General features: G+C 41.8%; 1 long non-coding RNA gene across 1 annotated transcript in view; it reads right to left on the bottom strand.

Annotated features, from left to right (window-relative positions):
• The window catches only part of LOC125895851 (uncharacterized), a 63206-nt gene extending 47179 nt beyond the window's left edge, over positions 1-16027 (bottom strand). Inside the window, exons 1-3 of the long non-coding RNA XR_007450213.1 lie at positions 15952-16027; positions 6220-6265; positions 749-820 (exon numbers count right to left, since the gene is read on the bottom strand). This is a non-coding gene — a long non-coding RNA (uncharacterized LOC125895851). The remainder of the gene's footprint in view (positions 1-748; positions 821-6219; positions 6266-15951) is intronic.
• Positions 16028-24128: the final 8101 nt, after the last annotated feature.

Below are 24128 nucleotides of genomic sequence, written 5' to 3' on the forward strand. Positions count from 1 at the left end.
CCACCTAATAGATTGAACTGAAAACTTTGACCTGCTGGTGGCGCTAGAGGAAGAGTCAGCAGGTCGTCAAAATCCTTCAAATGTATCCCCTGGGGATCATGAATGTCTGTACAAAATGTCATGATAATCCCTTCAATAGCTGATAAGATAGAAAAATGACATTTATCCCAAATCAGTTTCTTGGACTAGTATGTGAAGTGAGGTGATTTGGAGCGCTGGTCTGTACTGTGGTCCTGTAACATATCATTCCCCCTCTCTCGTGCTATTTCCTGTCCTCCTCTCTGCTATAAACTGATACACCATAAAGATAATCTTTAAAAACAAGTGACGCTTCACTACAAAGCTCTCCTCACGCACCCTGACGAAGGCTTTGTGCTGAACCATCAACAGTTCCAATAAATATCACATAAGAGGAAAAAGGTGCTGCTTTTTCTCTTTTTTTTATTCCCAGTATGCCCAATTAGTTAGACCCTTGCTGGGTGTGCACTCTCACCATTGGTTACTGTACAAATGGGAGGGAGACTGAATAAATCTCGGGATTTGAAGTCTCTGATTGACACAGAGACATCCCCAGGCTGTGTACCCATCAACATAAAAGTAAATCAACAGTAAAATATACAGGTGCTAAAAGCTGCTCTTCTGTTTTGATATATTTTGTCAGGAAGATGCATTCATGTCTGATTACAACATCATTACCTACAAAACAGTCTTTGTTTTTCCAATCACAGTATGATTATCGTGCACATACCTGGTTAGGAGGCTGTGGAGCAGGACTCAGTACTGATGTCTTTCATGAATGGTTTCAACTGTCCAGCACAACCTGCCAAAAGAAAAGTGTGTATATTGTGATTTGATACTTTCACTACTTTTACTGGTACTTACTGAAGTATTACAGTATTACGGTGCCCCAGGGTATTTAGAAATCTTGACAGTATGATTTTCAATACCGTCAAAAGACACAGACTCTCCTTTTTCTTTTGAACTGATACAGAGATGCTGTATTGAAGTGATGTAGTGCACGGAAAACGCCACATGAGGTCAGCCACTACTGGTAGAACAGACGGCTGAGCTGAGGAAGATGGCGACTGCGGCAGTGGGGATAACGTTACAGGACTAACATTAGTAAAAAGCCGGCCAACAACAGCAGACAGAGACAGTGACAAATTGTTCAACCCAGTCTCACTCTGAAGTTATGGAAAACCAGGTCAGTGACGTTAGACACAGATGAAAAAACTGTCCTTTCACATCGGCATGACATGCAGCCAGTCGCTTTTATTGTTTAATGGTGCCCAGCGGTGTCGGGGGGAAATGCTGCAGGACAACTTCCACCAGGGAGGCCGGTGTTCCAATGTATCAAAATATTCCTTTAACCACCTGCTCATATTCATTGAAACAAAACAGCATATTCCATCAGAATTTTACTAGCCACTTAAATAAAATTAGAACAGCTCCGTCGGTGTATGTTTTGTTTCTTAACAATCAATCTGTGTGGAAATTTCGATATCATTCAGCAAATTAATTATTTTGGTTTTGGCCCCAGAAACATTTGACCATATCTCCTCTATGTGTACAAAAAGCGACTTCAAAATACCTTTCGCCTGTGTTCTAATAAGTACTCTTTGAGGTGTGAGAGATGAGGGGGGGAAACAAAGCTCGAGTCTGTAAGGTCAAATCTTTGGGTTCATAGACCCCGAGGAGGTAAATTGATTGTTGAGTGTTAGGGGAGGGGTAGGAGGTAAGCATTTAACTGCTGACAGACAAACTCTGGCCCTGCAGGGGAGAGCAGGCAGCACATTGCTTGACATCATTTCCACAGGCCTGTGTTCCACAATCCTCTTCTGTTCAATGGGGCAAGCCCCTGTGCTTTTGTTACAATTAACCTATTAGGAGAAGCCTTTCATTCGCAGGTGATTCCACGCTCCCTTGCGTGCCTCAATAACACTATTTTGATCTGAGGGACTACAGCCTACAGACATTTGCTGGATAAATTCTGTTGAAAAGTGGAACACGTTTCATCAAAAGCGATAGGTCAGCACTGGCGTGGCTCTATCAAAACTTAACTGCATTTTGTTGAAATAAACAATATTAACCACACTTTGTATCCCTTGTTGTTTGGAATAAATGTGTTGTTTCTGCTGTGTATATGTAGTATATGGCCCGCAATAAAAACAAATGACTCTTACCCTTGGTGAAAAACATAAAAGTATTTAAAAATTGACCCCAAGGGTCTGCTTTGTCCGTGGCTGGAGGCATTATTATACCCTGGTTGTCACAAAGTACCCCCTCAGGTCATTACTCCCGGGCAGCCACGGACCCTTTGGCAGACAGAAGCTGAGCTCCATTATCTGGGACGCAGAGAGGGGCTGAACGTAGCAAAGAGGAGAGGGGAATGAGGGGGACGGACTGGCCGTGGATCTGAGGAAACTGAGATGTAGCGGGAGATGGCACCGTTCTGATGTGACGTTTTCTGGGGCCTTGCCCAGCACTGGAAGCCGCCCATTTGGGACAGGTTCTAGTGGTAGCTGGCATGTGCTGGCAGAGAAATACTTAACCCAATCAGGAACATAATTGCATATTTTTTCATCTGCTTTTCATTTGATGCATATATTCTCTTTAGTTAAACTGTTTCCTTCTCGCCAGTTCCAGCCCATTGGAGTGCAGATGAGAGCGATGTGCTTTTTTGTGTGTTAAATCAAAGCAAAAGCCCATTGTAAAATACATCAGAATTACCATTCTGAGGCCAAACAAAGAAATATGTCAAGCCACACAGCTGTCACAATGCTCATTGCATAATGTATACTAAAACAATACATTAAGTCTTTAAAATCAAAAAGATACAGAGTGCAGTCTGTAAAGCAGGAAATTGGATAGCAGCATGTTGTTTTGTTGGTGTCGCACTCAAGCCAGCTGGACAAAACAAGGATTATAAAGTGTGTTTGAAGGAGTTCGTGTCCATATTAGGTGAGTGGGACTTCTGATTTTAGCACAGCGGGACAGTAAAGTTCACTACACAGACAAGGCAACAAAGGGCCAAAGGGGGGCAATTTTCTTGGTTGGCGATGTGTTTCACTGTAGACATGGCTTCAGTGCAAGTCTGGCAGAAGATACTAAGTCTCTGCTGGTGTATGGACTGCAGCCTTCAGGAAAGGACTTCTAATCAAATATTAACTCTGATTACTTTACTTAAGTCTGTGCTAAGCTGTGCAGTAACTTTCTGTTCCTCAAAAATTGGTGGACTTCGTGTAAACAAGACTCACATGGAGTCTACAGCCATGCTAGCAGCACTGTGATGCCTGGCACATGTGTATGATACTGTACTGAGCTAAATGCTAATGTCAGCAATTATTACATGTGAGAATGTTAACACGTGTAGCAGGTAATGCTTACCATGCTTATCATGTTAGCTTAGCATGTTAGCATGCAATCATTTGGTAATCAGCATTAGGGCTGAACCATTCTCGGAACCCATCAGCTGTATTCGGCGTCTGACTTCCGGCAGATAGTTTATATATAAGTAAATATGCTGAACCATTGTGATGGATTAAGAGTTTGCAGTGACGCCAATTATGTTCCGCCTCGTTAGTTCACCGCACGGACCGTTTAACCTGGCAGCAACTGCAGCCGGTTCAAACGTGATTGGTCAATATCACGCGGACTACAAACAGCCTACAACCAGAAACCAGGGCTCTTCCGCTCTTCTTCCGGAGGCAAGATCTCCGGGGTTTGCCCACAGACTCTACATTCACTGAATGTAGAGTCTGTATATAGAGACTAGGGCTGAACAATCCGTGTATCGATACAATATGGCCTAGGGCTGCCTCTGACTAAGAATTTTCCTAGTCGACGAATAGTTGTCATTTAGGGTCATAAGTCGGCTAGTCACCCGCATGTTTATGACATTTATTTAATTATTAAATGGTATATTTTGGGCAGGGTAACACAATGGTTTGGGTACTTTGGATTTCCTGCCTGACATGTTATTAACTAGCCTGTGGAATAACCACAGGTACCAGCCCTGGAAATTAACCTGACTCCTGAGTGCTGAGCATGGCCACTTCCTGTGTTTGTCCTTTCAAATTAAATTCCCACATGGTCCAGTCATATAGGTTTTGATTTATTTTGACAAGGCACAGCTCCTAATAGAGTTTCATGTTTGTTTTTTGTTTTGGTCTTTCCCCTGCCCCTAGTTATAAGCTGTAACCCCGGGAGTTAGCAAAACCAGCAACCCTGCAAAGATCCGTAGCTGCAAGCTAGCTCTGTGAGCTGTAGAGTTGGGCGATCTTGTCCATATCCTATCGTCCTATCGCCATCTAGTGAAATCGCCGATGAACGATGTCATCGCCCGGGGGGGGGGTCATTATGCGTCGCCGCTGAAACGTTCACTTATAGCCTCTCTTTGCCGTTTGAGCAGCTTTATAAAACTCTTGAACATGTAATGGCTCCTTAATTAGCAAGTTGACTTTACATAGACGGCATATCTTTTCAATTTCTCCTGACATTGTGTTGTTTGGTTTGTTCACCGCTCCGCGACATGTGCATTAAGGCCCGAACATACTCGGGCGGAACATACGCGGAACGGACTCCGCGGATGTCCGCGCGGACTCAAAGCGGACGTCCGCAAGCCCTGTGTGCGCAAAGCTCAGATTTTACGACTGCGTAGACTCCGCTCCGCGCACCAGTGACTGCTCAGCATGTATTTTTCACATCGCAGGGATTTTTCACGGCTTTCATAGTCGAGCGCGGAAGTGCGCTCGACTATGAAAGCCCGAATGACTGCGGACATTCCTCGCGGAGTTCGCTCCGCTTATTGTATGCTGGAGTATGCTTGTGTCGAGGGGGCGGAGGCATTGATCTCCTCCCCCCCACCCCCCGCTCTCTCACTAAGCAGCCTCCCTCTGTCTCCTCTCACTCAGCCTCGTTCAGCCTCGATCTCGTCAGCATGCTCCACACACGCGCTGTCCCCCCCCCACACCTCGTGATTGCATCGTCATCATGGGTGCAGATCTGATGAGGGTTGGGGGGGGGGAAGTTTGGGGGGGACACAATCAGTTCTGATTTTTTTTTAATTGCACGTGTGCAAATTATGCCCACAGAGCGCTTGAGATTGCCAGCATATTTCACGATTTCATAGAGGCTCATCACCATCACCAAGTCATTCAAAAAGCACTACAAAGAGAATCATACGCTTACCTTTACTGTTTATTTCTCTTAAACAGCCAGTAGTACATGGAACCAGCCATCACCCTCCTTTTCACTGCTTCGCTGTTAGTTAATGCTACTTCTAGTTTCAGGGTCTCAGGCATGTTATGTCCACTCATGTTCTCATCTCTCGCCTCTCACAGATTCCCATTTCTCCTCATCATCTTCCCTTTCTCCCAGTATATAGGACTACTGTACACATTTGTTCAATTTCAATCATTTAAGCTATTTAGAATTGGGGGGGACAATTTGTGTTTTTCAGAATTTGGGGGGGACATGTCCCCCCCGTCCCCCTCGGGATCTGCACCCATGATCGTCATATAAAAAAGACATCGTGAAACAACCCTTCTATCGCCGATGGGCGATCCGATAAGAATTTGATAAAGTGTTTAATTGGATGCAAAATTAGTGTACGCCTCTAAGTGCAGGATGAGTCATCAACATTTTATCCTTTTCCATGAAAAGACAAACTCTAACATACCATTAAGGATGCGAACGAAACAACGTTTTTGTCATTGTTGGGCCAGATACAGAAGACATATGTGATTAAAGAAAGAAAAGACCTGATTCATGACGTCTTTGTTAGCCTGTGGAGCGTGTGGAGCACAGGCAAACAAGAGCTGAGCAGAGCCAAACTGAGAAGAGATTGGGTGATGGTAAAAGTAAAGATTTTCTGTTAAACGCACTAGTTTTTGAAATTATTCTGTTTAGTATGTATGAAATGCTAAGATTTGTACTACTATGATAACATTTAAAACCAATTATGTGGATCTAATCTTGTACAGTATAAGCTGTTATGGAATTTATGCAAATTTTTCTGCATTAAGTCGTAGAAATCAGATCCGAGGAGGCGACGGAGAACACTGTTGGTTTTCGTGTAATTACTCATTCATTACATCTTTGGTTTGAAGACAGGAGAGCCATCATGTACTGTGTTCTCATCAAATCTCTTCCCCTCTTCCAGGGCATCACATGTGCACGTCAGACCGTCAATCAAACATGACAGCTATTTACACTCACTGGGTGAGATGAAAGGTTCTGGCTCTATCACTCAGGCCTCGCTCACCTAAGAGAATGGGAAAGAAGACAGACAAAGCAGGAAAAAGGCCTGTAAATTTTTATATTCTGGGCTGTCTCGGATGCTTTCCTATGGCAGGCACACCGACGTGCACGCAAACTCACAGCAGCTACTCAAGTGTGTGTGTGTGTGTGTGTGTGTGTGTGTGTGTGTGAGCGTGTGCAGAGTTACAGCAGAAACACAGACACACACACACACACGGTAGCTAATACTGCGGCGCGGGCCTTTGATGTTCAAGGTGCTGTATCTGTTGTGCATGTCTGTCCTCTCAAATCATTCCCAGCACTGGGAGTAAAACATGGAAACAAAGGCAAACAACATATTCAAAAGTGTCAAACGACACATCTGGTGTTTCATGTTCGCTGGATTACGGTGACATGGAAGCAGCTTCAGTCAGTTAAGATGCAGGACGGGCTAATTGACACTGGCTGCTGCAGGAGGCGAGAGGTTAGAGAGGCAGGGAGTATCCATCTCTGTCACGAACTGTCCTCCAGCAAAACTAACTCTAATTAGTCTGTGGATAAATAGTTAAAAGCTTCACATTTACTATCATAAGGAAGGACAAAGAGTAAAACATATGGAAGCCCATACACGCCAGTTTAATGACAAAAAAAATCCTGTGAGTCATTATAATGAGGTAATTTCTTGACATAATAAGTTCGTATCTCAAAATTATGACTTAGTTTCTCATTATTTTGGAAGCAAGGCATTATTTTGAGAAAGTTTCTCATTATTTTTCAAATACATTCTCAAAATAGTGACTTTGTACTCAAATAATGAGAAACCTCCCTAAAATTATGACTCACTTATCTCAAAACAGTTAGTATCTCAAAATCACATGAAGCTTTCTCAAAATAATATGTCAAAATAGTCAGTCAGTACGTTAACATGCACAGTTAAAGTGCAACTTGCAGGTTAAATGTTTTTTAAAATATATACATAACCTTGTCTGAAAATTACCATGAGAAGTTAATTCAGAATTTATTATGGTTTACACGACATAAGGGCACACATTCAGAGGAAAAAGTGGACCTTTGTAGCTCCTCTTCTAAAACCGCTTTTTTTTTTTTCAACATCGCCTGATACTACATCACGAGAGGGACTCTGCGTCCTTGACCCTGCCTCTGTCCAATGCGCAGTAGTAGGTGGTAGCGAGTCTGAGCGGTAGTAAACTTGTGAATTAGTATTTTTTCGGTTGTTACCAGTGCATTTCACCATTTGTGATTATGCCGAATTATTGTGTTTGTGCAGGTTGCACAAACTCGAGTCTGTCAGGACATCGAGTACACCGTTTTCCGGACAGAAAAAGGAGTGGAGTTAGTTTTCGTGCCTGGGTGCGTTTTGTGTAGGTGAAGAGGCGCGATTTCACGGCTTCATCTGTGACCAAAAACGCGGCCGTGTGCAGCGCTCATTTTGGACAGGAGGATTATGTTCCTGGCGGAGCCCACTCACCCTCGCCCATACCCCCGAGGCTCGGGTCTCCCTCGGCCCCACACATACCCCCGTGCGGGGCTGCGAGCCTCAAACACAGAGGTCTCCCAAGGCGTTAGCTAACGCTGGTGGCTCACCAAGACACCTGCCCAGTTCTCCGCTGGTTCTCCTCACACCACAGCTCTATTTCTCTCCTGTGGCCGTTATTTCTCCTAACCCTGATCTATTCCTGGTCTCTTGGACACCTAGCAGGCTCATAATTATAAGCCTGTGGGCCATCATATGCATATGAATGTACATTTTCAACCTCTTTCGTCTGAAAACTAGTACTGGGATCCATGTTTATTAATGTTACACTCGATCGAACTCGGTCGGACTCCCTTACGCTACGTCACTTCCGGTGGGGTTTTAGATGTGGAAGCAAAATTCTCTCACAAAATCGTACTTTTATCTGGTCGATCTATTACACCACAGACCAAACAATTGACAAACAAGTTAGCTACAGTTAGCTAGCGGCAAACTGGTACCATGGTGGACAGCTTTTCAGCTCTGTACATTTCGTTAATCCAAAAAGTCACAGATCTGGATATAGATTTTGCCATGTTGTTACCAGCTTCTTCTTCTGTTACACATTTAATGCTATTTTACTTCCAGGTCAAAGCCTGGGATGGAAACTGTGGAGCATGTGCAGAGCGCCTCAGCCAGTTTGGGTCCAATTGACTGTATACATGCAGGAGGAGTTCAACTCCCAATCACATTATCTGGGTGTGTTAGTCCGACTTTGAGAAATTTGATCAAGTACGATTTCAGTCAGACGAACATGTAATATGCATTTTAAAAGTCTGGATTTAGTCAGACAACACAATAAATCAGTTTTCTCTAATGTCATGTAAACGTACTGACTAAGTATTTCAAAATAATGAGCTTTTTTAAAATAACTTCTCAAAATGATGAGTTAGTATCTTAAAATTATGAGAAACTTTCTCAAAACAGTGACTTGCTTACCACAAAATAATGTCTTAGTATCTCAAAATATCAAGAAACGTTCTTAAAATTTTGACTTAATGTCTCAAAATAATTGCAAACCACAATAACTTATTATTTTGAGATACATGGTGCATGCCGCTGCCAGAGTTAAAAGATGTGGCAAATTAACTCCAACAGGCCATAACATAAAATGGATCAACATTGGGCATTAGAGTCCTGCAAGATGGAGTCTGGGCTTTTCAAAGGTGCATTCACAGGATGTTTAATAGTTGGGGAACGATTCACTGAAACCACAAAGCAGGCCTTATTACAGTATCCAAATCTTTGCAAAACTAGCTGTTTTCAGTAAGGATAGACCGATACATCGGCCGGCCGATATATCGGGCCGATATTTGAGTTTTTTACTTGTATCGGCATCGGCCGATACGCGCGTGGGTTCGCAGATTTATTTTTCCCTGGCATGATTTACAGACAGGCATCCACGGGCAGCTCTGTGTTGCCAGAAGACCCTGCAGCGCACATGCAGCGAATCCTACTGTGTACAGTAGTTGTTGTTTTATTTATGCTTCAGTTTAAATATTTGTTTATTTTATAAAGACATTACTGGAAGATTTAAGAGCACTGAACTCTTTTTTTTATTTGAATGTATAATAATAATAATAATAATAATAATAATAATAATAATAATGGCGGCACGGTGGTGTGGTGGTTAGCACTCTCGCCTCACAGCAAGAGGGTTGCCGGTTCGATCCCGGGCGTGGGAGCCCTTCTGTGCGGAGTTTGCATGTTCTCCCCGTGTCAGCGTGGGTTCTCTCCGGGCACTCCGGCTTCCTCCCACAGTCCAAAGACATGCAGGTTAATTGGTAACTCTAAATTGTCCGTAGGTGAATGTGAGCGTGAATGGTTGTTTGTCTCTATGTGTCAGCCCTGCGATAGTCTGGCGACCTGTCCAGGGTGTACCCTGCCTCTCGCCCGATGTAGCTGGGATAGGCTCCAGCCCCCCCGCGACCCTCAAGAGGATGAAGCGGTTAGAAGATGAATGAATGAATAATAATAATAATAATAATAATAATAATAATATTCCACCTGTTCTACCTCGACTATCCATCTTGTTTTAGTATTTTTTACTGTTCAATAAATGTTTCTTATTTTAAACTTGAGACCTGTAATATTTGTTATCATTGTGTCATTTTTTTGATGTAAATTGAGGGAGCAAAAGCAGTATTGGCCCCAAATATTGGCTCAAGAAAATCGGCAGTCCATAATCGGTCATCGGCTAAGGGTGATGGAAAAAAATCGGTATCGGCATCGGCCCTAAAAAATCCATATCGGTCTATCCCTAGTTTTCAGCGTGTAAGTTGTTAGCTCAGAGATTTTCATCGTTGTTTCCTGTGGCAAAAGGGATTTGGAAAAGGTGACCCACAGATAGCAGAAGGAAGGGAGAATGCCGGGCTACATGGCCATCCAATGGCAGGGTTATGCTGATATCAGGATAACTTCATCATGGAAGTGTAGCACCCACCACTCAGTTATTCCCCACATTCACATTGTTAGCTTTGCCAGCAATGTTGCCCTTTATAGTGCTGTTCATTGAGTTAGATATTAGATCATAGATATCATAGATCATAGATATTAGAGATGCATGATATTGGGTGTTTTGCCAACATACAATATGCCAGTGTTTAACAACTTATGTGGCTGATAACAGATATGATATATGTATGTATGTATCTATCTATCTATCTATCTATCTATCATATATATATATATATATATGATAGATAGATAGATAGATATAGATATAGACGGATATATAGATATATATCCACTTTTCCCCCACCTAATTTTAGTGATCATCAAGTCTCTTCTGTAGTTGGATTAACATCCTATTATGCATGCATACTCTTATCGTGACGGCCCACCAGCAGATGGAGACATGAAATACAATTCTTTTCAATGTATGTAATACTTATTCATGGTGCAAAATAAGAAAAATCACGTTGGCGGATTCTAATAGTTTATTTTGCAGCCAATATCGGCCAATACCGATGATGTGCTGGTATTATCGTGTACCCCTAATAGATATAAATGTAAAATACATCTTCATATATACATGTTTTTATTGACTTTGACAGACTCTGTTACAGGAGGCTTTCTCTGGAGGAACAGATCATGTTTTTTCTTTTTGGGAACGGGTTTTGTTTTGTTATTTTGAGGGGGGTATTTAAAGGGATTTTCTACCATTTTGTAAGTTTGTATTTTCAAAATTCTTTCCAGAACAACTTTCATGAGGAAAACATTTCCACATTCTCTCTGCAGTTCAGGTAGATGAAAGGCCCTGGCCACTATTTGAGAAATGGAAATTTACTGAATACGTGAAGCCCTCACCAACCTGCATGCATCATGGATATTACTTCCCTTTCTACGCTGTCGGTTTAAATGCAATTACAAATAGATGCCTGTTATTGTAAATACACAACCAATGACTCCATCGGTGCTGGAGCTGATCAGTGACTCTCTGCTAAAGGACAGCTGTGACTTTCAGCTCCAGTGATAACTGCTCAGTTCTGTGTGAAACAACACAAAGGCATCCATCTCGTACCATGTGCCAGCTCTGGCCTCAGAAATGATAATGAAATGTCTCTGAAAGGTGTGGAGGAAAACAACTCAGCCGGTTTTATAAATCACTTCAGAAAATGATAATAGATGCTGAAATAAATTTGACAATTATTGGCTGAGGGGAAACTTTTCAAATAAACAGGTTTATGGTAAGTCATATCACTTGGCAGTTGATCATCATGATCACTCCTGGATTGTCCCAGAAGGTGGCATATTTATTAGTATGCAACAGATGGGGAGCATGCGTTTTCCTTGCTATGGCTTGTGAAATTGGTCTTTTGGTAGCAGTATAAATATGATGAACTGTAGCCTATAACAGGCACTGGATCCCACACAAGGACAAAATGTCCAAATGAGCAGCAAAAGTCATGTTGTAGCTGCTTTACAACAGTGCCATCAATGATTGATCTACACCCCGCTGAGCCACTACAGGAAACAAAGTATAGAGCCTATAATTTAGTTGGAAAACAATGCATGAGACCGTCAGCTTGTGCATCCATTTCGGCACAAGCATTCCCTGGTGCAGATAGATCATTAAACTACCAGGCGCTTTGCAATATGGTGTAGTCAATGTCACTGAAAAGATGGGACAATAAAGTGAGGTAGGGGGTTGCAACAGCAGGGAGAGAGCATGGAGATGTATTAATGTCACATAGGCTTTAGCCTGCCTCCTTAAGCCCTGCAAAGAGTCACCAAAGCCAATTTCCATTATCATATTGATTGAAATAGTTCATCATAGTGTAATTTTAGGTTTATCGCCACCCGGTTGGGAATAAGACCAAAGCATTATCCAACAAAAGCTATTGTTCCAGGGGACGTTTCGCTGTTCCAGTTCATTGATGGAGTTGATTAAGTTTAAATGAAGCAGACACTGGATAAAAGTGAGGGTATTGACCAGCGAGCAGTGTGCCGCGCTTGAAAAAGCCTGATACACGCGGAAAAGCAAGATTTGCTAAATGCTCTAATCTTCAATCAAATCTAACATCAATACAGACAAAGTTTGGTAATGAGAGATTCAATGAAGCATGCAGTAGAGAGAATTAATCCCCCTCGCCTAAACTGAGTTCAACTTTGAAGCTTGCTCCTCAGGATAGATAGTTATCTAAATGCTAAATAAGAAACGTATTGTACTTTTCACAGCATACTAATCATTTGTTCATTTTGTCTCCATTATTTGTTCTCTCACACATCCCGCTTGTTGATCGGGTGATTAGATCAACCTTGGATAGTGGAGGAGAATGGAATAATGAGGCTGCCGGGGAGATTTGATGCACAGCAGCACGTAATGTTCAGGCCTGTGGGGACGCTGCCACGACGTACTGTTACAGTTCGCAGAGTGGGAAATTGGGCAAAAAAAAAAAAGACAAGCATTTAAAGTGTAAAGATGACTTTACACTGGTCCACAGGTTATGAGGAAATAACTCTGAATGTTCAGGGAGCTTCATTAGTGTTTTATTGGGATGAAAAGAAAACTAATTCTTAATTTAGAGGAGCTCACATTCTTATTTCAAAAAATCAACAATTATGTGCTTGTTATTCTCTAATGTGTTAGAGCTCATTCTCACAGGCTGGAGCACTGGTTCCCAACATTTCTGGCTAATGATTCTCTGCAGACACATTTTGAGACATGTAAAAAATACTTCAAATAATAAGTTGTGTCTGATTTTGTTCCCAAAGAAAAGTTCAATTTATTAGTTTACAATTTTTAAAAGCATGCACTTTGTCTGCCCCCAGTGAAAAAAAAAACAGAATCTGTGCATATATAAATATTTTTCATTTCAGAATTACACTGCTGGACACAAGATGTCTGCTTCTTCACTGCATAGTCCACTCTCAATGTATGGGCAATGAAGGCGATTTTCTCAACTAGTTGTGATGTCACAGATGCATACTCGTACATCCAGGTGTTAAACTGAGATTTAAAAGGTAACTTTGGTATTTTCAACCTGGACCTTATTTTCCCTATATTTTCGTTGTCTAGGGGACTAACAGGAACAAGGATTTTTAAATTGGTCCAATGTTGAGCGAGACCACACAGGCTGCGATGTAACCACTCGGGGCATGTTCATACCATCGATGTATGTCCATTAAAAGTACTTGTTTTTGCCACTGACAGGCTCAGATTAATATTCTAAGTGTCTGACTACTTACGGAAAGGACTCCTACAGAGGTAGACCTTGTTGATAAAGAGTAAGATCATCTTTGTTTAACCAGAAACAACCCTGAAATCTCCAAACAAACCCACCAGACTCCATTCAAATAAACGCTGCCGTCTGAAGCGGCCACACTCAACAATGGAGCAATTTTAAAAACTGTTGTTCCCATTGGTCCCTTAGACCAGTGGTTCCCAACTGGTCCAGCCCTGGGGTCCAGATTTCTCCTAAGTCATTTGTTAAAGGTCAACACAGTTCAACATATTCAGCGCCGTACTTGCGTTTGGCCATGTCATTGAGTTAGTTTCCTGTCCCTGTCATGTCGCTGACCATTAGTCACTCACTCTACAGCAGGGACCAGCAAGTCAAAGTAAAAGCTTTGTGCCAGAAATTCACAGTACTTCAGAATAAATTTTCTTTTATACAAACCTGACATGTTCACGAGTCACTTGCAGTCCTTTCAGAGTAGACCTGGGAACCACTTTTGGATCAGGGCCTACCACATGGAACTGTTGATAGGAGCACCATCGTACCATTGTAGTACTTCAAGCCCGAAATATCACCTTAACGCAAAGCATTTAGCAGTGAACCCAGAGGTTGGAGCTAGCACAGCCTCTGATGCTAGCACTAGCAACCAGCATCTCAAAGCCACACTCGACCAGGAGCTCAGACACAAACTGACTATGTCTACCTGTGACTGACTAAAATGGATTGATTGGACTGCACACTATCGCTGCTAGAGGACGGGGCAACAACTGTATCCAATCCAGCAGCTTTACTTCGACACATCTGCCAAAATTCCATTGACAGAACATGTAATTAATTAGATTTTTTTAATCCCTTGACAGTCCTAGTTCGTCTCATTTGTATGTGATTTTTTTTAAGTAACCCACATGATGCGAGAAGCAGATGGCCCCCAGGTATTTTCACATTATCTATTCTTTGCCCATTCAAAAAGATTGGACACCCCTGCTTTAAGGTGAGCACAGAGAAACTTTCTGCCTTCAGCAAATGAATGTGAAAACAGCCATCGTGTCAGTGACCTCTTGTTGCCAGTTTTATATGCAGGGGTCAGCAACCTTTAATATCAGGGAAGCCATTTTTCGACCAAAAATAGAAATAAAAAACTTTGTCTAGAGCCTCAAAACATATTTAAAGGCGCTGTATGTAAGAATGTGGCCAAAACGGTTACTGCACTCAAATTCAAAATACTGTCGCGAGTCGTGTCCGTCCCCCCTCCCCTACAGATTCGAGGTTGCTGGACAGCAGCACGCTGGAGACTGATTAGTTTGCCCACGGGCAGCTGCTGTGGCAGGGCCGCGTCGCCGCGTCCTTGATTTTCAGTTTTCCAGCGGACCGTTCGACCAAGTCCGGCTTCTCTGCTGCTAACGCTGCTGCTGGGATACAGCTGAGGAGACTGCTAATGCTATGTACTGGGACACTGCTAATGCTGCTTGCCGTGCTGCTGTAGCTCAGTCGTAACTGTAACTGATGCTGAGACTCTACTGACTGCGTGACTGGTAGACGGCGGTGGATGGCGCAACAGGCCAAAACACAAATTCAAAACATAAACATGATTTGCGGACCGTAAATTTTTTTTTTAAATGCAAATATTCTGGCCGTACTATTGTTGTCCATGAGACCAGTATGTTATATGAACATTATTCCTTAGTCTCTGTGACATATTAGGATGATTTTACGACTGTTTGCTTTAGATTTCTTACATATAGCTCCTTTAAACCTTATAATAAAGGTAACACAGCCTATTAAATCTAAATTAGCCAATCTACATCATTAATAGGTCAAAGCATCCATTATGTTTTACTATGTGGTGGTCACTCTGCAGTGCATTACTTAGCAATATTGGGAACTTTAATTTTGTAGAGTTGGTGGTGAAAACAAATTAAGCTGTGTTCATGCTGTTAAATTCTCCCATCTTGTCTTTTACGAGACTTTTACCTTCTTTGACATAGCTAAAAACATAACTACCCTAGTTAGGAAGATTTAAGACTAGCCACTGCCAGTCTGCTCGGTGATGAAATATGAAATATTTAAACATTTTTTTTAATTTGGTGCATGATTTGTTTAGGCCTCCAACAATGATTTGCATGATTTTTTTTTTTTTTTTTTAATAATTAAAGCCACAGGGAGCCACTGAGGGATTCTAGCTTCTCAGATTCATTTGAGGAAGTAGTTTAGGCCTGTCCAGTATTTTACAAAAAACAAACAAAAAATTAATTTTGCAGAGTAGGAAATTTGTTTGGGTTTTTTTCTTATTCCTATCTCCAATCAGTTTGTGACCCTTCAGACCTATCCTGAGACCTGTTGGGGGGTCTCACCCCTCAGGTTGGACACCACAGGCCCCAAACAGACGGATATGTGAGGAGAAATGGGCCTCCATAACTCACAGTGAACAAGCCAAGGACAGTGGAACTCTTTGTACAACATGAGGATTTGTTAAGGGAAGGTGTAACATGGCTTTACCTTCTGTCTTCATTCAGTCTGTAGCTCCATCAACGTTCAACACATCCGCGGTTCATCTCCAAACGGTTCTCTAATAACTTCCTGAAACAAAATCTCACAAACTATCGCGATATTCTCGGCTAAGTTGGAATCAGTTAGCGATAATCTGCCTGTAACCGGTTAAACTAATGTAAAGTGTCTTTGAGCACCACGAAGAGCACTCTATGAATAAAATGTATTATTATTATTATTAATGTTATTAAACTTGTATTTTCCGCCTTTTTTGTGTGGCAACACCGGAAACCCTCCTACGTACCTGTATTTGCTGGAATTAGCCGACGTCACGATCAAACTGCGCGTCATGTGACTCGCCTATCAAGGGGAAAATGTCTATGATATATATTTCTTTATTTATCTATGTTTTAATTAATTTATTTAGTGTTTTCATTATTTTATTTTATTTATCTACACTAAAAAAGTGACTTTGCATTTGACTTTTGAATTTTATGACCATAGAAAGGTGATAACAAATTTGTTTTTTTTGATGAATTTCTTTTTTTGTTTTGTTTTCTTTTCTTTTTTGTTTGTTTATATTTGAGCATCTGATGCAAATAGGTCTGTATAGCCTACGTAAAAATGTAAATAATCACCAGTAGATGATGACACACATAACCCACAATATTATAAATTAGCCTATATTCAGTTATGTTTTTAGACAACATTGAATAATAATTTCCGATCATTAAAATGCATCACATCTTCATCCAGGCGTCCTGAGGAGTCGGTCCCGCTGCAAGATGGAGGTGTGTGTGTCAGGTGAGTCTGGGCGTGTTCAGCCGGTGTCGCTGCTGCAGGCCTGTTAGTCCACAGCGGAGCAGCACCGTGGAAGGTGAGTGAGTGAGAGGAGGCTGTGAGTGCTGCCGCTGACATGTAGCCTGGTACCACATAACAGGTGACAACTCCCTGCACTTGAAGTAAATGTTACACACGCCTTGTATAAGGGCTTTCTTCTTTAGAAAGGCTTCCTGCTGGCGACGCCCAAATCCACTGTGCGTCACTGTGCATTGCAGACAGACTTTTGGGGGGTTTAATTTCTATTTTAGAAATAAAAAAATAATATTATCTGTGTGCCAAATCCGTCAAATACAAGTTTATCATATTGATTTGTTTTATTATTTCATATTTGTGTCTATAGCCTTGAAACGTCGAGACTAAATAAAGATTTCTGGTGCCACCCATTGGGTCTTAGGCGGACCAGAGTTGAGATCAGTTTGTCTTAACTTCTACTATTTATTTCCACATGCAACCTCATTATTTGCATTTATTTTTTTTTTTGCAGAATGACGTTAAGTGTTGTCAACCGCGCTGAGTATATTTTTCAACCCTCTTTTTTTTCATTGTTGAGATATGAGCTGTGGGACATGAAGTCTGAGCTGTGTGTTGTCAGAATTCCATCTAATCTGCATGTTTGTTTCTTAAACAGGGCATGTTCACTTATCCCCCCTTCTTTTTCTGCAAATCGACAGGAGATGCAACCCGGGAGAAGTGCAATAAAACAAACTCTTGCTCTCAAAGGTGTGCGCGGCTTTGTACCGGCGCGTTTTGCCTGTTAGCTGCACATCCTCTGTCTTTTCATCTGTCAGTTATTCCCCCTCATGTTTTGTCATTTGCTCTGTATATTCATTTGTCGCCTGCTATTTTTTTTTTCAATGCCTGCGTACACCCGCGGTTGTAATTAAATTTCTCCCTCAAATGCGACAAAGGCAAAGATTTTTTTTTTTTGTTCTGGGATGTGTTTGATTACTGATGTGATGTTGAGACATTCTGTGCAGCTCCTGCAGACTGGCGCGTCCTGAGAGCAAGGCGGGGATGTGAGCTTTCAGTAGCCACAGCAGACTGATGCAAACGGAGAGGAATCGCCTGCACAGAAAAAACACAGAGGGGCCTTAAAGGAGGTCTGGAAGTCAGCTTGATTGCTGCATCAGTGCGTGGGGCTCTCTGTCCTTCACCCTGCAAAAGAAGGGAAATCCACCCAGGCTGCGTGTGTCTGTGAAGTGAGAGATCAGCCCAGGAATATTGCATCAGTAAAAGCATCACAATAAACTGAGCAGGAAACGCTTACAACCTGCAAAAGAGCTACAAATTAAATGCAGCGATTATGCAGAATTTGTGACTTTTATTTAGTCGAATTACCACCTTAATTTCCCTGCTATTATTTTATTTGTGTTCCATTTATTTCATTATTATTGTTTATCAGTTTCAGTGTAACCGCTTTGTGTTGCGTCTCCTTGTGGCTCTCAGAATGAAATGAGCAGCGCCCCCTGCCGTCCGACGGGGGAACTGCACCGTGGCATCATCAGCACATAAAGCTCATGGGCCCAGTGGTTAGTAAACACTTTTTAATCCCACAGAGCCGTTTCACACCCCTCTAAGTGATTACTGGATATAATCACAACCGTAAATATTCATTTTTTTGTGTGAATGATTGCAAGAATTAAAGCACATGTTCTTTTTTGTATGTGTGTGCGTTTGGAGATGTGATAGGAAAGATGGACAAAATGTGACTGCATCAGTGTGTATGGAGGTCCATATTAAAGGGGAAAGCGGTTTCAGCAGTCCGAGTGTAACATGATGGATCACTACAGACACTTAGGCCCAAAAACAGACACGTTAAGATCTGGATTTTTTTTTCTCGTCAATTTATTCTTTGGCTGTATCCGAAATCCTGCCTGACTCGTCATTTCTGGCTCATATTCTACATTTCTCCCCTCATCCAAATCAAAAGCCTCTGTGCTCGCTTGTCAAGCCTCCAGTTTAGTGATGTAAAAGAAAAAAAAAAAAAAAAAGGAGGTCAGCCTGAGCCCGGCGGGATGCAGGGCAGCTGCTCCCTGACCAGTTCCCCCGTCACACCTACTGCAGCTCCGTTTCTAAAGGCATTCGGTTGGCGAGTAATTAATAGGAAATAATGATGTTGCCGAAGGTGCGGCATCGCTACCGAGCACGTCAAGACTGGGCATATTGTTGGCTGCATTATTAATCTCTTTACTGTAAATGACACATGGATGCTGACGATGATGCGCAGCCTGTTTGTGATGGAGGTGCCTCAGCAGAATTAATAAGCAAAGAGGTGGGAAATTACAGCTGTAATTTTAATGCTTTGAAACACGGAAATAGTTGCATTTTTCTGGGTGCGTTTTGGCATCAAACACGAAAAATAAAAACGCACCAATCAGGCTGTGAGCTACACTGATAATCTTCTTTTTAATTATTTTACTTGGAACATAATTTCCATGCATCAGCTCCTCACTGTAAATGACACATACATGATCAGCGTGTTTATAACGGAGCTGAAGTAAGAAGCAAAATTAAAGCCACACTGTTAATGATATAGTTGCTTTTGAGGGTGCATTTTGGCATCAAACACGCACAAATAAAAACGCAACAAGCAGCTCTACAGGGCAATTTTACTTGGAACATATATTTTCATGCACCGTCAACAGCACTGCTTCCTACTGTAAATGACAGACACATGCTGATGATGCTGCTCAGCTGAATTCATAAGAAAAGCGATGCAAAATTAAAGCTACAACGTTAATGATTTGAAAAATAGCTGCATTTTTTGGGTGTATTTTGGCACCAAACGCACACAAATAAAAACGCACCAAGCGGCTCTACCATCAGGCTCATCCTCTTTTTTTGTAATTATTTGTAACATATATTTTCATGCACCATCAACACCACTGCTTCTTACTGTAAATGACACATGGATGCTGATGATGCTGCTCAGCCAGGTATTTTTTTGGGCATCAAAAAGGCAAAATTCAAACTGCACGAACAGGCTACTGATCCTCTTCTTTTTAATTACTTTATTCAGAACATATATTTCCATGCACCATCAACAACAATGCCATTTTTTGAAACCATACAATATTCCTTCATCTCCCAGAGAGCAAAAAAAAAAAAAAATCATCTGACTCAGGTAATTACAGCAGATAATGTAATCGCACCATAACGCACTTGTCTGCCCAATTAGCTGAAACAATTATTACAACTTTGACTTTAATTACGTCTCAATTTGGAGCCTCGCGCTGGTCTATAATTCAGTGATTAAAACCCTCTTTGCCCCAGTGCCTTTAGGGCAGCGCATGATTAGGACCTGTCAGCTGCTGGAGTGAACAGAGGCAGCCATGCGTGTTGTGCAACATGACCCGCTGTTGTTAAACCTTGTCAACATATTAACCTGAATTCCCCAGTCATTATAGACTCAATTGCCTACATAAGAAGGAAAAAACTACACATATGTGTGTGTAATTGGGAAAAAAAAGTAGGCTATGTATTTTCTGGAGTATAATAACACGGGGCGTGACGTCACATAATGTCCCTAGGCCTATAGGTCAGACAATAGAAGCTTGAATGAAAACCATTTATGTGTAAGCTACAGACATGCATGCTGAAATCCATCTGTTTGTTAATTATGTATCACTTTTATAGTAAAATGTGAGTGAAAGATGTTCAGGCAGGATACGTGTTAAATCCTGCTGCTAAATGTGGTCTAAAAAAGCATGAGTCACGGGACATGTGATCATTACATGGAGACAAACAAAAATAAAGAGGTCTGACAAGAGGAAAAACAGTGTTTTGGGAGGGCCAAAAGGTTCATCTGAAGCACATTTGATCCTTGTCAAAATATATTGATTCATGTTCTTTCAAGAGACAGTTGATGTCTTCCTTAATTTCTGACTGGCCATCTGGACTGACTGATGAGGGGAGACTCTTGCTTTCTTTGTGGGTTAAGAGCTGAAATAATAAGTCAGTTATGAAAATGATAATTTGCCTTTACACATTAAGATATGACAGAAAATTTCCCTGAGTGAGAATTTGCAAAAGATGATCAGCAACATCACAGTGCTTTATGTGTAACACAATGCAGATGCTTCACATATATCTGTATCATAGTGTAGGTAGGGTTTGCATAAGTTTGCAGGAGTGGCCGAGCAGTGGATGCAGACTGGGCCTTAGGTTTTTACGAATTTCCCCTCAGCCATAATCAGTGCAACCGAGTTTCCTTTGGTGTATCCAGAGGTGAATAATTTATAGGAGGATAAAAGCGTTTGTGGTAGAGAGCTAGACAGTCAGACAGTAGAAGAAGGCTGGCTGGGAATCCCCCCCCCCCCCCACCCTCCCTGCTCAACCCTTCCACCCCACCCCAACTGAGCTCGCCCCTTGCCGCGTGGTGGCCTTGCACGATACCTCCTCGGACGGCTGCTTGAAGTGCAAATCTGTGTTCCAACTTGTTCCTGGTGCCTGTCAGCATGTTTTCCTCTTGTCAGCAGCGATTGAGTGTGGGCCTGTGTCACCCTTGTACCACCGCTGTAACAGGATCATTGACAGGCCAGTGACACAGCCCAACCAGATAATGGAAACCTATTGATTTTTCTTCTTTTTCACACAGGCAGTCTGTGGCACTTCTGAATAACTGGCAGAAGGACAGGTCATGATCAATGGTCCTGATCTCTGGATCATTGCTGCCACAGAAAAAAACACAAGACTAGCTGACAAAAAAAAGTCCCATTAGTTAACGCACACTTTTTCAGGATGCAAACTGTGAACTGTCTAAATCAAAGCTCGTTAGCTGATAAACAAAACCAAATAAATCCAAGGTTTTCTGTTTCCTCGCATTTTAATTTGCTAAATCAATAGCAAGTGTTACCTCTGAATGAAATGCAGGTTTTCTGTGTCTGCGTTTGCAGTTTTAATGGAGCAATCTCCAGAGAGGAGGCCCCTTTGATACCCATGGCAATGATAAGCATGCATTGGCTGCCTACCATTGGACCCCCATGGCAGATGGCGAGTGTGGGTCCTGCAACAACACATTTCTTTATGTCAGCCTTGTCCCTCTCTCCCTCTCTCTTCAGCCAGTGGAATAATGAAAAGCCCAATTCTGGTCATGGCTAACTCAATCTCATTATAATCTCTCCTTTTTTATTCATTCGGCCCCTTGGGATGCTGTCTGCCAGCGATGTGGCTTTCAACCTCCAGAGAGAACATCTTTTGAAACAGCCAAGAGACCTAATGAAGTCACAGAGTGGCACAATTATTTCCCAAAGAAGGAGCATTAATGTACTTCAAAATTCCCTCCGGAGAAGCATGATGACAATTGGTTTGTACAGCTTTGATCGCTGCTTTAAATACTGCCCAAGATAAACTGCAGGGTTAGCCCCCTTTGCCACTGGTAAGTAGAAAACCCAGGAGTGGCTATCAAGCACTGGATACATCAAATACTCAGCCTGTAACGCTAAAAACTGGAGTTTAAAATAGCACATAGCCCTAAAATCACTTCCTGTTGGGAATAATGGTGCAACATCACACTGAGATCTGTGTTTCACCCAAACGGATCGCAACAAATAAAACAGGCTTGTGTGTCGTGGGCAGGGAGTGATCCATCATGGAAGGGTCAACTCCAGCTGCTGCTTAAGGTTGTGTCTGTTCTCTGGGAACACTGTTTAACTAAAAACTTTCTCTTACAGCGATACACTGCATTTTAAAATGAACGCCATCACCACAACTGTAGACAGTAAAGCAGCATAGAGTAATAGATTACATAATGAACTAGCCCAGTTGGCAGAAAAAAATGTTGGCATTGTACATTTCTGCACAGATATGGTAAATTTGTACATTTCATACATATCACATCAACTTTTCTAAAGTGACGTAGTATATGAGCTGACTTTGTTATCTGGAGGTGGAAGGGATGGAGGATTGGCTTGGCGCGACGCCACCACTGTTGCGTTTCCAGCGGCTGTTTAGCCACGTAAAGCTTCTGTTTTCATACCAAGATAATGCTGCTTTCTTGCCAGGATTGTGCGCCCCAAAGCAGGTATTCATTTACTTTTTAACTTCATTTTTATTGGTGTTTTCAGGCCAAAGAGAAGGGGACCGGGGTTGGTAAGAGCTTAACAACGGTACAGAACAGGGTTTTTTGACTAACCAGTCAATAAGTTACATCTCTTTGCGTAAACAGACCATTTTTTCCCCAATATTTTACACATTAATCAACTAACATTCTTAAAAAAAAAGGTGATTTTCTCCATATGGTGACTCTCGTTAATAACTGCAATCCAGTCGTCTTTTGAAGGGAGTCTTGTTTGTAGCCACCTCCATGTGATGGCTTTCTTGCTTGTGACCAAAAGTATTTTGTAAAGGTATTCGTCCTGGGTCATGAGATTGTCCGGGTTTTTGCCCAAGTACAATATGACAAAAGAGCTAGCTAGCTTGACCCTCCCAAATGTCCAATCAGCTTCTGGTATCTCCAGGCCTGATTCCCTCTCACATTTCTGTATCCAAAGCAGGTATTTTTAGCCAAAACATTAACTTTTCCTCACCATAACCAAGGGGTTTTTGTGCTTAAACTGAACCACATGTGAAGAACTGCATTTTTAAGATGAAGTTTCAACATATCCACTATGTACTAACACGCAAATGCAACATATCCTTGGTTCACAGAAATATACAATGCATTTTTTCTGGAATTTCGGTTGAATAAAGACCGAACAAACTGAAACTGCCTCCATAAAATCCAACAGAACTTGTTTTTATATAGCAGAGATCTTTGTTACAGCATTACTGAGGTGTTCCTCCTGCACATCACATCAGACAATGCCACCACATTTTCTTTTTTCCTCATGGTGATGATGACGTTAAGGTTCTTTAATGCAAACAAAAACCTGCCCAAATCATGAAGCACTTCTTGTGCAGCAGAATGTATTCCCTCAAATAAAAAAGACAATAAACAAACAAGCAAATACACCCTAACAGTCAATTAAAGTTTGGACCAGTTTTGTCACTGTACTGGAAACTCTAGGGTGCCCATTAGTCCACCTGGTAGAGCAGGCACCCTATGTACAAAGGCTTTGTCCTTGCCGCAGCAGTTGTGGGTTCAGGTCCTACCCATGGCCCCCTGCTGCATGTCATTTCCCCTCTCTTTTTTGCTTCACACCGACTACTGTCCTGTTGATTAAAGGCAAAAAAGTCCAACAAAATATCTTTAAAAAAAGACACCGTAAGTTCTACCTTTGTTAAGATGCCTTGAAAAATATCGATATTCAATACCATTTCCAATACCATGGGGAAGAACTGACATTAAGGACATACAAGATACATCTTTTATTAACAGATAAATATAATAAGGCTGCAACATG

The sequence above is a fragment of the Epinephelus fuscoguttatus genome, linkage group LG10, assembly GCF_011397635.1.
Source record: "Epinephelus fuscoguttatus linkage group LG10, E.fuscoguttatus.final_Chr_v1".
NCBI classification, from domain to species: Eukaryota; Metazoa; Chordata; class Actinopteri; order Perciformes; family Serranidae; genus Epinephelus; species Epinephelus fuscoguttatus.